Consider the following 16,686-nt stretch of genomic DNA (forward strand, 5'->3'; position numbering starts at 1 on the left):
AGTGGTCAGATACACCCAAACGCCAGAACAGTGAAGTCAGCCCAACTATGAAACATCACATCAGCGCATATAAATTTACTTCACACACGAATTGTATTTTTAGGCAATATGCTAGGATCTAGGAGTCGCGTGAATAGGTTGAACTATTATTACACTAATCAGAAATCTTCTTAGCCTAATTGTTGTGATAAACTTATTAAATAGTCTCCATTTTGCAACCTGGAGGCTATTTACTGTGTTTCAGCTCGTGAATGCTGTAATTTACTGAGTGAAAAGATGCAGAGAAGTAATTGTCAATTAAAACTTAAATTGATTAAAGAAGCAAACGTTTTCCAACATTGCGTTCATCGTCAGGTTTAAAAATTAAATGAAATCATTTACAAAGCATATAATTTTGTCTTTGGTTCTAATTCTGAGAAATGAGTTAAAATAACTTCGACTTTTTTAAACCATTTACAGTTAAAATCACATTTACATTTTATTTACACTTATTACACTAAAATCAATTCAATTTTTATTCCGGAGTTTTAAAAAAATCCCGGGTTTAATGCTTTCTATTCTTGAAAAAGGATTTTTACATTCATTTTTATCTGCTGTTGTTTTTAATAGCCGCACAGCGATAGCTGGGGCTATTATTGGCCTTCTCTTGGTTTTTTTTCGTCGTCATGATTTTTGTTACGACCATATGACGTCACAGCCACTTTTTGTTCATTCGTTCATGCAATTTTAATTGAATTGCATGTGTGACGTCATTTTTCGCTCTTAGTGGAGCGAGTTGTTTTGTTCATGCGCGTGATTAAATTTTTGGTCACACTTGACTTACCTCACTCTCAAAAATGACTACCTCACTTTGAAATTGACTTTTATTTACTAAGAGATAAGCTCAAATGGGTGTGTGTCACTCTAAATGATGGTTATTAGAGACCAGCTAATAGAGGCAGCAATAACTTATACAGATTTTTAATCAAATTATAACAGATCAGCCTTCAATGAAAAGATGAATTTTTTTGGTCTGTTTTTTTTACTGTTTTTTTTACTGCCGATCTACGAATCTATTGCGGCTATTTTCTGGCAATCTGCCAGCTATGTTTTACTTGTTGGGGTTGACAAAATTTCCAATTAACATTTACTAGAATAAATTTTGAATTTCAAAAGTTATTTTTTTGGTATTGTATTTCAATGTCAATTCTCGCCCCGGTACTTCATCGAGCGTGTTTAATTGCGGTTTCAGGATTGATGTAGATCGCTTCTATTGTCATTAGTTTTTCAAACCGGTGACATGCATCAAGAATCTCCCAACTAATATTATGCGCTCTACCACAACATACAACGAGGTGTTGTCACACAGGGGAATCCTTCTTTTGATGCTCCGAAATTCTAGTGGTAAAATTTCGGCTGGTTTGGCCAACATAGTTGGAACTGCATCCTTTACATGTAACTTTATATACCCCATGAGTTTTCAGATTCTTATCAAGAGATGATTTCAGGATGGGCAAGCAAGTTCTTAGCATTCTTGTTGTGAAAATGATTTGAATATCACGCAATTTTTTCTGTCTACTTGCAAAATTCTGAGGAATATTTTCTCTGCATTCAACAAAAAAACCTCGGTTTAGGCTCCTTATTGTTAATACTTTTAAATTTTTTATGATGCCGTTCATTGGGGGGGACATTCAGCTGTGATCTTTTCTTTTGTGACTATTTTATCCAACGTCTCATTAACAATACTGGAGTACCACTCAGATGGATATTGACTTTCAGTCTAGATCTTTTGATTTTTCTTAAGAGCTACATCAAAGGACTGCCAGTCACTGGTCGCAATAAACCTCCTATTCACAGTACCTCTTGAATCACACTTTTTTATGTTGTAACGGTGCACAGCTACGGAAAATTAGGATTATCCGGTATCTGTTGATTTTTGATACCAATTACAGCTAATTTTCCTAACTTCGTTTACGTTTTTGTTTAGATCTAGGTATGCCAGGTCTCCACAACCGTTTGCGGTCTCAAGAGTGAATTCTATTCTAGAGGTTTCCCATTGACCGTGCACTCTATGTCATCCACATACCTCTTGAATAATTTCAATTCCTGTGTGACCTCTTTTGTACATTTTTCTTCTAAAAAAAACAGATCCAAACAAATTCCTGCACGGTCTTATACTCTGTGTCAGTGATTCTTCACCTCGTCACTGGAGTAAAATTCTATAAGCCCAATTTCAATTGCCTCCTCAACCGATACATTTTTGTTTAAACTTTTAACATCGAGAGATAAAACTAGCTCATCTTCATCCAATTTGGTGGCCTCTAGAGTGGCTGTGGCATCTTTTGAGTTAGTCTCATTAATTGCATCTGGTAACCTCTCGAAAAAAAGAGAGAGAGAGAAAATTATTGGGGTTCTCGTAACGGCTTCCGAGTATTGACAGAAAAGGCCGAAGTCGCGTACCGCTTTTATGTACTTTAGCAAGTCTATAAAGCCTGGCCGGCTGTAATTCAGTTTTCCTGAGCCTGTGATTAATGTTTTCACTTATCTCTCCCTGCTTCATTAATTGATGCAAACTGCTGTTTATCAGTTTTTCCGTTTTATTGTTATATCATCACATTCTCCATTACGAGGCTCAAACTGAGTAGAACTGCGGACTTCATTTAGTTTATCCCAGTATATTGTCTGCTTCATAACCCAAAAACCGCAATTTTTATTAAATAATACAGCTAGTAGTTTTTGATCTTTCAAGGAATTATTACCTTTTTAACTCCTCTATTCATTGGTGCATCACGTACTTTCTTGGTGTACCATTTGGCAGAAGATTCTATTTCACATAACCTTTCACCATCAGTGCTGCTCTCCCTTAACTCACAAACTAATCTGTCTACATCCGCAAGAAAGTGCATTTCATTAAATTTGTCCCTGATTGAATGCTTTGGGCCTAATGATAGGACGTCCGTGACAAATTTTGGCAGTTTAACACCGTCCAGTATAACAGCAATATTATGAAATCCATTCCTCAAAGGCCTGTCATGTCTCTCAGACAGCTTCGCTATGTTGTCATCAAGTCTCTTACTAATCAAATTGAAATGATCTCTCATTTGTTTTCTAATGTTGTACACAATGGACGGTAAGAGTTCGTTTTGATCTCTTTCCTGAGAATGCCCCTATTCTCCCCAAGTCTTTCCTAAAACAATCTACGGCCTTGCTCCGCACAACTTATATTTTCCTTAAGTTGAAAGCTGTCTACCCCTTGCTCTGAAAAAATTTCGTTTTTGGGAATTCGGAACTTCAAAACATCCGGAATGATATCCTTACAGTCTATTACAGTTTTTCAAAAAATCTAATCGATATTTACAATTTGATAGCTTTTTTGATGATTTTACATAGTTTCGGAATTGTTTTATTGAGTTGTTGTGCCTCAGGATGTATATGGGCCTTGGTTGTGGTAGAATTTTGCACACCAAAAGACTTTGCTCAAGGACAGGGGGGCAATAAAGCCCTATTCTTTAGGAGCTACACTCTCGTTCTGTGCTCATTCTATCAGTCTTACCTTTGCTCTCGCCTTCCTCTGTCGTTTTCCGGGTTTTTCCTTTTTTTCGAGCAGAACTTTCAGGCTTCCTTGGTGGCGCAGGAAAATCTCCATTGATTTGATCTCAAGTGCCGGTTCCTCGTGGAGCACACTGTAGTCTCCCAGCTTTGTTTTCCCCTTCCGTTTCGATATCAGTTGCTTTGTCACCCTCAGAACCAGCATCCCAGTGCTCAACAACTCCTTAGAAATATCAAGTGTTCCAGTGCGCTGACATCATACCAGCGCTTTAAACTTGTTGTTATTCGTGGTCAAGTAATTTTTCAGCTCTTGTAGACTACTTGGTCTGTAGTCATTCGATTTGTGACTTGATATGCTGTTGTTAATTAGATCATGACACACAACAATGTCGGTCCTGAGTGATAAGAGGCCAGAAATTGGCTGGGTAGCCCCAATTACTGGGGATTTCAGGATCCGGCGGAAGAATTCGTATCTGGGACGAACATCTTGATTTGAATTTTTCTAGTTTTGGCGTGAGGTTTCTCCGTATCTGCTTGGCTTATTCAGTTAGCTTAGTTATTCGAACAACTTATTCTTCTGCACGTTATGTTTGCAGTCAAAATTTGGCGCAAAAGTTTCCGCATTAGTTCGACTGATTTATTTGTCTTATTATAGTTTTTATTTAGATAATAGGAATTTAAACTATTCGTTTAATTAGGACTTATTCAGCGCTTACTACAGTCTTCGGACTGTATTTATCTGTCCCAGAGAATGACGGCTTTATCCCCGCCCCCTCCCCCATCCGATCTGCCATGCATTGTGCGCATCGGTTTATGTAAAGAACAAGAAATCGTTATCTGCGTTCGATGAAAATCTAATTTCGTTCATGGATCATGCCTTGGTATTTCTCAGGCAACAAATTGCATTGGAATGATGTTTTGGTCGTGTCCAAGTTGTTAGCCAACTTTTAGTAGTAGTAGTAGTAGTAGTAGTAGTAGTAGTAGTAGTAGTAGTAAAAGACTTAATTCCTTTTAAGATAAGGTTTAAGAAAACACAAATGTATGACATATGCACGACAAAATGTACAATAACACTTGACAAAATGTGAACAACAGAGTATTACAACAGAGTTATCAGCGTTTGATCGAATATCTGCTCTTGAAGTTAAGTTAGCGGACTCGCTGATTTCTGAAATTCAATCACTAGAGCTGGAGATAAATTCCTTGAAGAAACTGGAATACCTGTATCTTAGAGCTGCTTTCAGAAATTGGACCGACAGTACTGCTAGCGATTGTAATTCAACAAAACGGAATGCAGAAGCCAATCAAAACGTGCATGCCGACAAGGAGTCCCAAATCAGAAAAGCAAAGGTTTTCAAGACGGGCTTAAATATTGACCATCAGACGACAGTCAGTGCAAATAAGATACCACCGAAAAGACGGCATCTCTACATTTAAGCAACTCTGTCTTTAAGGAAGATATAAGAGATTATTGTAAGAACAGGAGAATTGATCTACTGTGAATAATCCAGGGAAGAATATCGTTTGAAATCTTTCCAGTGTGTATTCAAATTCGATAATGATCAAGTTGAATTTCGCGACTTCTGGCCCGAAAATGTATCATTTTCACGGTTTTATTTAAATCAGAAAGCGAATAAAGGGTTGGCCTCCTTTGATTCATGACTATAAAATTTCAAATCTGTCATTAACCGTGCAAAAGTATGTTTACATAATGCAAGATCGGTTCGCAACATGACCTCGCAAACATGAAATCATATTAAAGCTAATGATTTTAACCTCATAATTTTTACACAAACGTGGATGAAAGATAAAAATGATGATTTCTACCTTCAGCAGTGTTGAACAAGTGGCCATGCTTGAAAAAGAAAAGAGAAAAGTGGCGGAGGATTAGCAGTGTTCTATAATGGTTTTTACGTGTCGATAATTTTTCAAACAAGTGCTGTACGAAAACGGAGTTGGCTCTTCTTGAATATACGCTGGTGAAGTTGATGTATCTTTTGGTTTGTATATACCGTCGACCAAATACTAATGTACGTGTCTTTATAAGTGAATTAACCTCGTTCTTTGAGGAGAAACCGCTTTTGCTCAAAAAAACACTTATTGTAAGCGATATCAATATTTCTATGCTGCTATCAAACGATGCGTCAAGAAAATGAATCTCTTTTTTGGATGAATTTGTTTTGCAACAGCAGGTTATTGTGCCTACTCACAAAAAAGTTGGAATTTTAGACCAGGTCATTAAATCCGAGGAGGTTGAAGCAACAGAAACTCTTGTAAATTTCGTTTCAAACTCTGATCATAGAGTTGTGCACTTTGATCTTCTGCAAAAGCCAAAGAATTTAGATGTAAGGAAGGCCTCTAGCAGAAAATGGCAACATTTTGAGGTGGCAGCGTCTGCAGAAAATATCGTTGCTCCGATCAACAGAGATAATCCTGAAATTGTTTGGAAGAGTGTTTTTATGAACGAAATTAGCCATGTTGATAAGAACCATCCTCTGAAAACTTAATATGTGAGAAACCATACGCTCCCTTTCTTTGACGACGAGATAAAGACGATGAAAAGATTTAGACGAAAAACTGAGAAAACTCACCGAAAAAATGGAAATTCCCAAGCCAAAAGCCGGTTTCTTAATTCAGTTTTGGATCATTTTGAGCTCTTTACCAAAAAAAAGTGAATAGCTCAAAAAATTGTCACTGGTGAAAATAAGCGTGTTAACTAATCTATGCTGCAGCAACTCTTGGGAAAAATTGTTGACCTGCCTCAGTCACTAGGAGAGGCTGAATGTCTAGCAAAGAAGTTTAGTGCTTCCTTTGTTGAAAATTGGAAGCCGGATCAGTTTCAATACCTCTTACGAACTGTCTAGAATTGAATGATTCACAAAGAACTACCATGAACAATTTTTAAGTTTTCACACTGAGCGATCAGCAATTACTTCTACCAAAAATTTCGAACAGTACGGCACTGATTGATGTAATACCAACGAGGTTATGTAAAATTGTTTTGATAAATTGTCCGGACTACATCACTGCGTTAATCAATTTAACTCGAGACAGGATACTTTCAAAATCAGTTCAGACAAAGATTAGCCCATAAAGAAGTCCAACCTTAATCCTGAGTTATTGTCAATTTATCGCCTTGCGACAAATCTAAGAATCCTGTCAAAAGTTATTGAAAGTGTGGTCTTTGAGCGAATTAATTTTTATCTGGAATCCATTAATCTCATGAACAAGTGTCAGAGTGCTTTTCATTGCTCGTTTTCAACGGAGACGGCTTTGCTGGAAATTTTCAATGATCTTCTTTGCAGTCTAGACGATTCGCGCTCCGTTAACTATATTGGGTTAGACTTTTCCGCAGCCTTTGATGTTTTTGATCATCAGTTTTTGTTTGAGATATTAGCGAAAAAGAATGACTTTCAATCGGTGGTATTACTGTCTAATGAAAATTATCCTTTTCATCGTTCGCAACAAGTTATCATAAATGGATGTCTTTCTGGTGATGTTAAATTTATGACGGGTGTGCCAGAAGGTTCGGCTCTTGGTCCTTTACTTTTTGCTGTTAAATGCGGCCTTTAGAAGACAAGCTGAAAGAACTGGTGCAAAAACTGTCATTTCTATGCAGATAATACCGTTCTTTATTTTGTATTTGGTTCGACTCTCAGTCAATGCATGTTTGATGATTTTCTGACCTCGATTCAACGTTGGCTCAGCAATGCAAAATTGAAATTGAATGCGGATAAGAGTGGGTATACGATCTTTCGGAAACGTAAAACTGTCAAACATGGTTTTTACGTCTGCCAGAAGATGGTGACTACACTGAACATATAAAAATTCTAGGTTGTTATTTTGATTGTCAACTTACTCTGCAACGACAGGTCAACTTTGTTTGTTCGAATTCATTTTACTCTCTCCGTAAAGTATGGTCAATTCGCAACCAAGTTGAAACATCAGTGTGATCAAAACTACAGCTAATAATGATGCCTCCAGCTCAATTGATCTTTCGATTGGTACCTACAACATCAATCTCATCGTACCTGAAGCAGCTGCACTGGTTGCCAATTAGGCAACGCATTGTGATCAAAATCCTGTTGTATGCGCATCGCTTTATAAATCAGCCTGGCAAACTCCCACTATATTTATCGGATTCAATGAAACGAAACACCATGCTTACAAGGTCTCATTATTTTTACAATTTACATGTTCCCAAATTTCGCTCCAAATTTGGAAGACGTTCTTTCTCGCATGCTGTCACTGTTGAGTGGAATAAATTCTCATTTGATTTAGAACTGATCTCATCTGAAATTGTAATCAGGCGAAAACTCAAAACTTATCTGTTTCAATTTTCCTGCACTGTTGAGATTTTAAATGGCGCTTAAACCATAATAAGAATAAGAATTGTTCTAATTTATATTTTCTGAAGCGGAACCACTTTTTGCAATGTGCTGTCAGGAAAGATCGGTAAAACAATTCACTGCCAAGGTGATACCAAAACCTGGCAATCGTCTACAACAGCGACAACGGTTCTTCTGGATAAATGAAGAGCTGTGGATTTCATGTACTCAACTGCAATCGATTGTTGTCTAGAATACTTTAGAAATCAGAAGTTCATTCCATGATTTGATAAGTCAGTGTAAATCTTCAGTAGGTTCTCCAAATTTTCTACCTTGCTACCATTGCAAGCATACCAGTTTTGGGTTATGCTCAAGTTTCAAATAGAATGAATTATTAGGAGAATGGTGATATCTTATATTGTAATAGAAATGGGTTCTCTTTGCGTGTTGCCTTCTTGTGACTGCAACCAAATGCTGGCAAGAATTATGTACTGCGTTATTTTTGATTGCGCCATACGCAGTCGGCATTGAAAGTATAGCATATTCAGTCCCAATGTTTTGCCCAAAGCAGTGGGCTATTGTATCCGAGAAACCGCCAGTCATTTTCAATGCACTTGATGAAGCACTTCTCAATAATACGGCAAAAAGTTCTCCGACGAACATTGGTCTAACGCCAGGGTTTTTGATGAGTGGTATAAGACGGCAAGCGCTGCATGCTTCCTAATGTTCTTCAGTAGTGATTTCGAAGGCTATTTTGATGGCAATTTTTATTAACTATTTTGCTATATTGACTGAGTTTTATTTGAACTGGCACAGGTCAGAGATTGTCTCCATTCATGTGTGCCTAAGTCTAAGGTACCGTGGTCATCATGGGTTTCCAAGGCGGTTTTTCTGTTTTTCTAATTACCGTTGCGCTAATGTTTTGAGAATCAGAGGGTTGTTTGAAATGAATCCGAGTGCGTTGGGGAAAAAAAATTTTTGGGATTAGCTTTAGTAATTCAAATACAATTGTTCCTCTGATTGTGTCTACCCCTGGTGAGAACTCTCCTCTTAGGAACATATTTGCTTTTGTTATTTTTCTGTTTGTATCAATATTACAAAACTGTTTTAGGTCATGCTGCTTTCCACTTTTTTTAGGAAGTTTGTTATGCAGGACTTAAAATTTCAATGAAAGCTTCGCCGAGATAAAAATTATTTCACTGTTGAAACCAAATAATTATTGTTTTGGTCAAACACCTTTTGTTTATATATTCCACGAATAAGAAAATTAAGGGCGAAAAAAATTGCCGCAACCTGAATTGAAAAACCTGCAAATTTGCTCCCGGGCCGAGGTGTCAACGCTAAAAAACGCAAAATTATGTAAGATTGGCGTTGAATGCGTTGAATTTATGTAAGATCTACGCTTGAGCGTAGATCTTACATAAATTCAACGCATTCAACGCCAATCTTACATAATTTTGCGTTGAATTTTGGCGTAGATCTTACATATTTAGCGTTGAATTTTAGCGTAGATCTTACATATTTAGCGTTGAATTTAGCGTAGATCTTACATAAATTCAACGCAATCAACGCCAATCTTACATATTTTGCGTTGAAATTTGGCGTAGATCTTACATATTTAACGTTGAATTTTAGCGCAGATCTTACATATTAAGCGTTAAATTTAGCGTAGATCTTACATAAATTCAACGCATTCAACGCCAATCTTACATATTTTGCATTAAAATTTGGCGTAGATCTTACATAATTAGCGTTGAATTTTAGCGTAGATCTTACATATCTAGCGTTGAATTTAGCGTAGATCTTACATAAATTCAACGCATTCAACGCCAATCTTACATAATTTTGCGTTGAATTTTGGCGTAGATCTTACAAATTTAGCGTTGAATTTTAGTGTAGATCTTACATATTTAGCGTTGAATTTAGCGTAGATCTTACATAAAATCAACGCAATCAACGCCAATCTTACATATTTTGCGTTGCAGTTTGGCGTAGACCTTACATATTTAGCGTTGCAGTTTGGCGTAGATCTTACATATTTAGCGTTGAATTTTGGCGTAGATCTTACATATTTAGCGTTGAATTTAGCGTAGATCTTACATAAATTCAACGCTTTCAACACCAATCTTACATATTTTGCGTAGAATTTTGGCTTAGATCTTACAAATTTAAGACTGAATTTTTTGAATTCCATTTCAGACCACTTTATGATTTCAAAAGTTTTTCAAGTGTTTTTTCATAAAGTCAATTTTTTCACTGTTTCGACACCTATGCTTCACAGGTGAGAAAAGCGAAGTCAGCAAAAAACCACTTTTTACTGCTCTTTTATAGTGCAAAATCCATTTGAGACCATTTTACAATTTCAAAACTTTTCCAAGTTTTTTTTCGAAAAATCAATTTCACTGTTTCGACCCCTATGCTGCAAAGGTGAGAAATGTGAAGTCAGAGAAAAATCATTTTTTAGTGCTCTTTTATAGTGCAAAATCCAATTGACACCATTTTACGGTTTCAAATTTTTCAAGTTTTTTTTCAAAGAGTTAATTTTTTAACTGTTTCAACCCTATACTGCACAGGTGAGAAAAATCACTTTTTAGTGATCTTTTTTAGTGCAAAATCCGTTTCAGACCATTTTACGATTTCAAAACTTTTTCAAGTTTTTTTTTCGAAAATTTAATTTTTTCACTATTTCGAACCCTATACTCCAAAGGTGAGTAACAAGAAGTCCGAAAAAATCTTTTTTAGTGCTCTTTTATAGTGCAAAATCCAATTCAGACCATTTGAAGATTTCAAATTTTTCAAGTTTTTTTTTCAAAAAATTAATTTTTTTTTCTGTTTCGACCCCTATACTGCACAATTGAGAAAAATGAAGTCGGCGAAAAATAACCATTTGCTCTCTTACAGTGCAAAAAACAATTTCAGACCATTTTAGGAATTCAAATTTTTTTCAAAACTTAAAAAATTTTTTAAATTTTTCCTAGTACTTCTCACATGATAAATGCGTTGAATACGTTGAAATTATGTAAGATCTCGGCTAAATTCAACGAAAAATATGTAAAATCTAGGCTAAATTCAACGAAATATATGCAAGTTCTACGCTAAATTCAATGCAAAATATGTAAGGTCTACGCTAAAATCAACGCAAAATATGTAAGATCTACGCTAAATTCAACGCAAAATAAGTAAGATCTACGCTTTATAAGGATTTCGGCTCTTAAGGAAACCAAGGTACGGTGGCGCAATGGTAGAAGAGGCGACAAGTAAACAGGAGGTCAGTGGTTCGAGTCCTATACCCAGAGTTCTACGCGTTGATTTTTTGTAAGATCAACGCTAAATTCAACGCAAAAATATGTAAGATCTACGCTAAATTCAACGCTAAATATGTAAGATCTACGCTAAATTCAACGCTAAATATGTAGGATCAGCGGCAACTAGCGTTGACAAGTCGGAAAATTCACCGCCATTTCTTACATAATTTTGCGCTGAATGCGTTGAATTTTTGTCTTTAAATTCAACGCATTCAACGCAAAATTATGTAAGAAAATTGCGGTGAATTTTCCGACTTGTCAACGCTAGTTGCCGCTGATCTTACATAATTTTGGCTAAATTCCTCGGCCCGGGCTTTCACAGCAAAGGGTTTCAACTTTTTTTTGTCAAAACAACAAAATTGTATCTCAATTTGTTATTGAGCTTAACAAAATTTTCACCTCAATGACAATTTGGAAACATAGGTTATCGTGAATTTTTTTACAAGGGCAGTTGATAACTGGCTCAATCTCTTGTTTGAGGTTGACTAAGAAGGTCTAAATATCATCAGATAGGACTTCAAAGCTAAGAAAGGCAGTTCAAAGGAATCGTTTCGGTTTTCACTGTCAGGTTTACAAAACGATCTTTACCTGAGACGTTGGAGATTAATACAATAGTGCGTCGCTCTCTTCTGCTTTAGATTATGTTGTGTGATGAGAGGGTACAGTGTGGACAACGGAACCTGGGACGGCGGCCCGTCTAACATTCAATCTGCTACAGAGTACGAGAACTTATCCATAAGAGTTGCATCGTAAAAGCTGCCTCCGGCATGCACTAATTCTTTCTAATCTTTGAATTTTCCAAATGCAGTAACAGACTAATTTTTTTGGGCGTGAGGAGCGGGAAAAAGAGGAGCATAGTTATAGATGGAAATTATTGTTCGTGCAAAAAATTGAATACCATGAAAAGAGAAAATCAACAGCATCATTACAGAAGAATTTTAAGTAACAAATATGATGAAAATTATTAATCCCAACAGAGTGGAAGACTTTTAATAAAATTTATGTTGAGGCAGAATTAAGGATGTGTGGTTTCTTGTATATATAGGGCTGATTACAAGGCACAATTACAGAGCACAAAAACATTTGAGCGGTTAAACTTCATATATAATTACACAAATAAAGACTTCCAGTCAATGATGAACTCATTTTGGGAACTTCTTTAACCCTTGAAATCTAGCAGAACAACAATTGCTCTGACTTTTCGAGAAAGAAATCGCATTGAAAGAAAACTGGGTCAAGGTAACTCCACTGTATGAGTGAACGAAATACTTCACAGCTTCGGGATCCATGTTAAACAATACGGAGGTTCCTATAACAAGTATCTCAGACCACAATGGCTTGCTTTTTGTTTTGAAGTGAATCATATGCTCCTAGACTCATAGAAAGGAACAAAAACAGTAGTAACGAAAATTTTTGAAATTTTTATAAAAAGAATATATACTTTTGAAAAGTACAATTTGTTGTCGGAGATTATTGTTGCTTGGGCTTGCTTGTTTTGGGGCAAAAGAAAAAAGAAAACCACTCTCAATAAAAATGAAATTGTGTTTTTTGAACAAAGGATGACGCCCGTACATCTTAGCGGGCTGAGAGCAGATTGACCAAACATGAGAATCAAAACCCATTTTTTTTGCTCTGATAGATTAATCTTAAACTTATTACTTAGGCAGCAATTTTTTTGTGTAAAGCACTTATAAAATGTTCTACTGAAGAAAAGGAATAATTTGTGGCTTCAATAATTTGAGTTTTCGCAATTTGTTTGTGTGTTTTTTTAGTTATTTTATAATTTTGGTTCGCTTCTATGGCTTAGTCTGAGCAAATAAAGTTTTTTTCATAATAACTTTTTCTTAAATTTATCAAGAATTGCTTCGTTGAAGGTTAAGGGTTTTTAAGACGGTTGAAGCAATGAAACGTTTTTATTTAAAATTGTTGACTGATTTTTGAATTTTGCCTCATTATTTCCTTTTGTTGACTTTTTACCTAGTGGCATTAAGGAAAAGTCCCATCTGCCATGTAGTTAAGAAAAAGTAAGTTTGTGTAGCTAAGGATTTATCTGATTGCATTTTGACGTTGCTATCAGGTGCTTTTCAATTTAGATATCGAGATTTTACTGTGAAATTTTGGTTTTTACTGATTTTGTTGTTCATCTTTTTCTCACAGTCTTTTTAATTGTAGATCTTCTGAACGCTGTAATGAGGCATGGCATTATGTAATTCAGATAGTAGTTTGGGTACTTAAAGATTTTCTTCAACTCAGTTTTTTATTTTTGATTATCTCTTCATTTGGTTGACAGTTAAGTCAAAAATGTACATGAGCTCGGGTCGGAACATCATGTGTGAACGCACATTAAGGAACCTCCTGGTTATATCTAGCGCGATTTCCATTGAAATTTTACTGCGGAAAAGAACAAACAAAATTTTCCGGTGTTTTGGGTGCTAACTTGCCAGGTTGAGGTCCCAGACCGCCCCAGACGGAAAGTGATTATGTCCAGACTATCGCGCGTTCAAAAAACCTATGTCCATTCTTTCGTTTGTTCATTTTTTTTCCAGAGCGTGTAAGTTTGAACACACGACGCCCCCTTGTGCGTACATTTTGGTCTGGACATAGCAATTTTTGGTTTGACATCTCAACCTGGGTTATACTTATATGTATAACCCAAGTTGAGATGCCAGACCAGCTCATTTCGCATTTTTTCTGAGCTATCGTCATCCAAAATTACTAACTTAGTTACGAACTAAAGTTATTAACTATTTTTTATTTATTTGAAAAGGTTCTAAACGCTAACTTGTACGCTTGCAGGTGGCATTGAAACATACTTGTTTTGTATAAGTTCAATTCAAAAGAATTGTACTTTTAAGTTACTTTTAAAATTTCTGACAAACAATTAAAACCAGATAATACATGAAGAAAAGTAATTGTGATTGTTAAGTAATGTTGAGATTAAAATAGAGAGAAAATATCAAGCATTTTAATGACTCAGTTATAGACGTTTTTCACACAAACTTTTATTGTTCAAATAGTACACTAAATAAAACATGTTGCTCAAGAAACATGTTAAAAAAAACTCAACCGCATTTTTATATATTTTGATCGGTCTTGTCTTCTACACACTGTACATGGACAAGGCGAATCCTATCTCTTCAACCATATCATGTACGCCAGTTGATCGGGAGCCACTGGAAAACCCAAATTCATCGCAATTGCCCAATTTTGACCCGAATGTCAACTCAGGTTTGAGATTTGGTTTGAAAACATACATCTCAATTTTACAAAAAAGGTCCATTTTGCTAGTGATGATTTGGTTCGGGAACCTCGGGTCTCGATGAGAGTAGTTTTGATTTGCTCTGTCTGAACACCCCTGTGTCGGACCCAAATTGGTCTGATAAGAGTGGGGTTGATTCGTGGACCACAAAACCAAGTAGTAGGGTTATCTTGAAACGCACGCCCAGATTGATACAGGATTTGAATCTTGATAAAGTTTTATAATTTTGCCAAATGAAATTCCCAAGGCCACTTTTTGAGCCTTTTGCGAGGCAAAAAAGGACATGGCAACCTTATATTGCCAACTTACGATCTAAATACGGCGGTGAGATTTAATTCTTAAGACCAAAAATTTCAAAATCATCTACCACAGTCCGAAACCGACGGTTATCTTGCATTGTTTTGCATAAATCTTTCAAGACTCTTGCAAGATTATACATTTTCATATCAGAGTTCTGCATGAATTTCGCAGAATCTTCCACGATAACTGTCTTTTGTCATGAATCTTGCAAGATAACTTTCTTGTGACTGGGGCGTAGCAGGATAAACGTTTTTGATAAGAACTTTGCAAGATAACTTTTTGACAAGACGATAGCATTTGATTTTTCCATGTAATCTTTTTTGTCACAAGAATCTTGCAAAATTACCATATTTGACAAGAATCTTGCTAAATACCAGTAATGGAAAAGAATCTTACAAGATAACCGCATTTGATAAGAATCTCGCTAGATAACAGTATTAGACAAGAATCTTGCAAGATGAATGTAAGTTAAAAAATCTTCCAAGATAACCGTATTTTGCAAAAATCTTTCAAGACAACAACATTTGACGAGAATTTTGCAAGATGATTATTTTTGGGCAACAATCTTGCAAGATAACCTTTTGAGAAGAATCCTGCTGTATAACAGTGAAAGACAAGAATGTTGAAAGATAACTGCATTTGACAAGAATCTTGCAAGCTAAACTTATTTGACAAGCATCTTCTAAAATAACCGTATTTGACGTGATCATTGCAAGTCCTTTTTGACAACAATCTTGCTAGACAACTGCGTTTGACAAGAATCTTCCAAGATAAGCGTAAATGAAAAGAATCTTAAAAGATAACAGTAATTGAGAAGAATCTTGCAGGATAATTTTTTATCAGAATCTTGCAAGATAATCTTTTATCAAGAATTTTGCAAGACAACCGCATTTGACAAGAAATTTGAGAGATAACTGTAATTGACAAGAATCTTGCAAAATAACATTATATAATGAACGTCTTCTAAAATTACATCATTTGACAAAAATATTGCAAGAAAAATATTGCAAGAATAATATTGCAAGAATATTGCAAGATTGTAAGAAAATATTGCAGCAATTGACAAGAATATTGCTTTTTCTTCTTCTTCTTCGATCTTGACGAGGAAGAAGAAGAAGAAGAATAAGAAGAAGAATTTATTTCTGTGATACAAGAAAAATAATAATACTAGCAACAGAAAGTCTTATACATTATATATACCGACTACCTGGGTCATCACTTCTGAGTAGTCATACAAGGATCATATATGGTATCATACAAATCATAAGGTATATCTTAGTACGATCCTTTATGACTACTAGGAAATCATACATGACTACTAGGAAATAATATATGAACCTTGCATGACTACAAAGAAATCATATATGATCCTAGTATGAATACCAAGAATCATAAATCTATTTTTCATAAATTTTTAAACCATTTATGTCTTTTAAAAATTTCATTCAGCTAGGACTCAATTATGTGATTCCCCGGCATCACTTTGTGATCCGCCAAACGTACAACATCATTTGCAAAGTTGGGAACGCAATTAGTGATTAGGTTCTGATATTCTCTGAAGCCAGCTTATACCTATAAATGCTCATTTATAAGAAAAATATTTGGAAAAGTTTTTGCTGATAAATTTAAATTCGTTTTCTGAATGTATTTAAGTTGGTAATTTATTCTTTTCGCCCACACAAAGAATCAAAAGTGGAATGCAAATGCGATATAATAATTTATTATGTCCTCTGACTACATTATACGGGAATTTGTGAAACCAATCAATGTTTTATGTGTCATATCGAACCTTGTATGATTTCCAGGAAATTTTTTCAACATCAAAAGAAAATGAAAGATATACAGTTTTTAGGCTTTGATTTTTTTGTATGATCCCTGTATGATTTCTAAGAAATCATATGTGAACCTTGTATGTCTACTAAGAAATCATACAAATCATATATGACCTTGTATGACTACTAAGAAT

The 16,686-nt window shown here is 35.4% G+C and overlaps 1 protein-coding gene across 2 annotated transcripts in view; it reads left to right on the top strand.

Moving 5' to 3' along the window:
- The first annotated feature begins 177 nt into the window (after positions 1 to 177).
- Positions 178 to 16,686, top strand: part of LOC142348258 (calcium load-activated calcium channel-like) — a 520,926-nt gene continuing 504,417 nt past the window's right edge. The window contains exon 1 of one of the 2 annotated variants that reach the window (XM_075399554.1): positions 178 to 202. The gene's annotated coding sequence lies outside the window, so the exon portion shown is untranslated. The remainder of the gene's footprint in view (positions 203 to 16,686) is intronic. The other variant, XM_075399555.1, reaches the window with a different exon arrangement.

Source organism: Convolutriloba macropyga, chromosome 10 (genome assembly GCF_964194025.1).
Source record: "Convolutriloba macropyga chromosome 10, txConMacr16.3, whole genome shotgun sequence".
Taxonomy (NCBI): Eukaryota; Metazoa; Xenacoelomorpha; order Acoela; family Convolutidae; genus Convolutriloba; species Convolutriloba macropyga.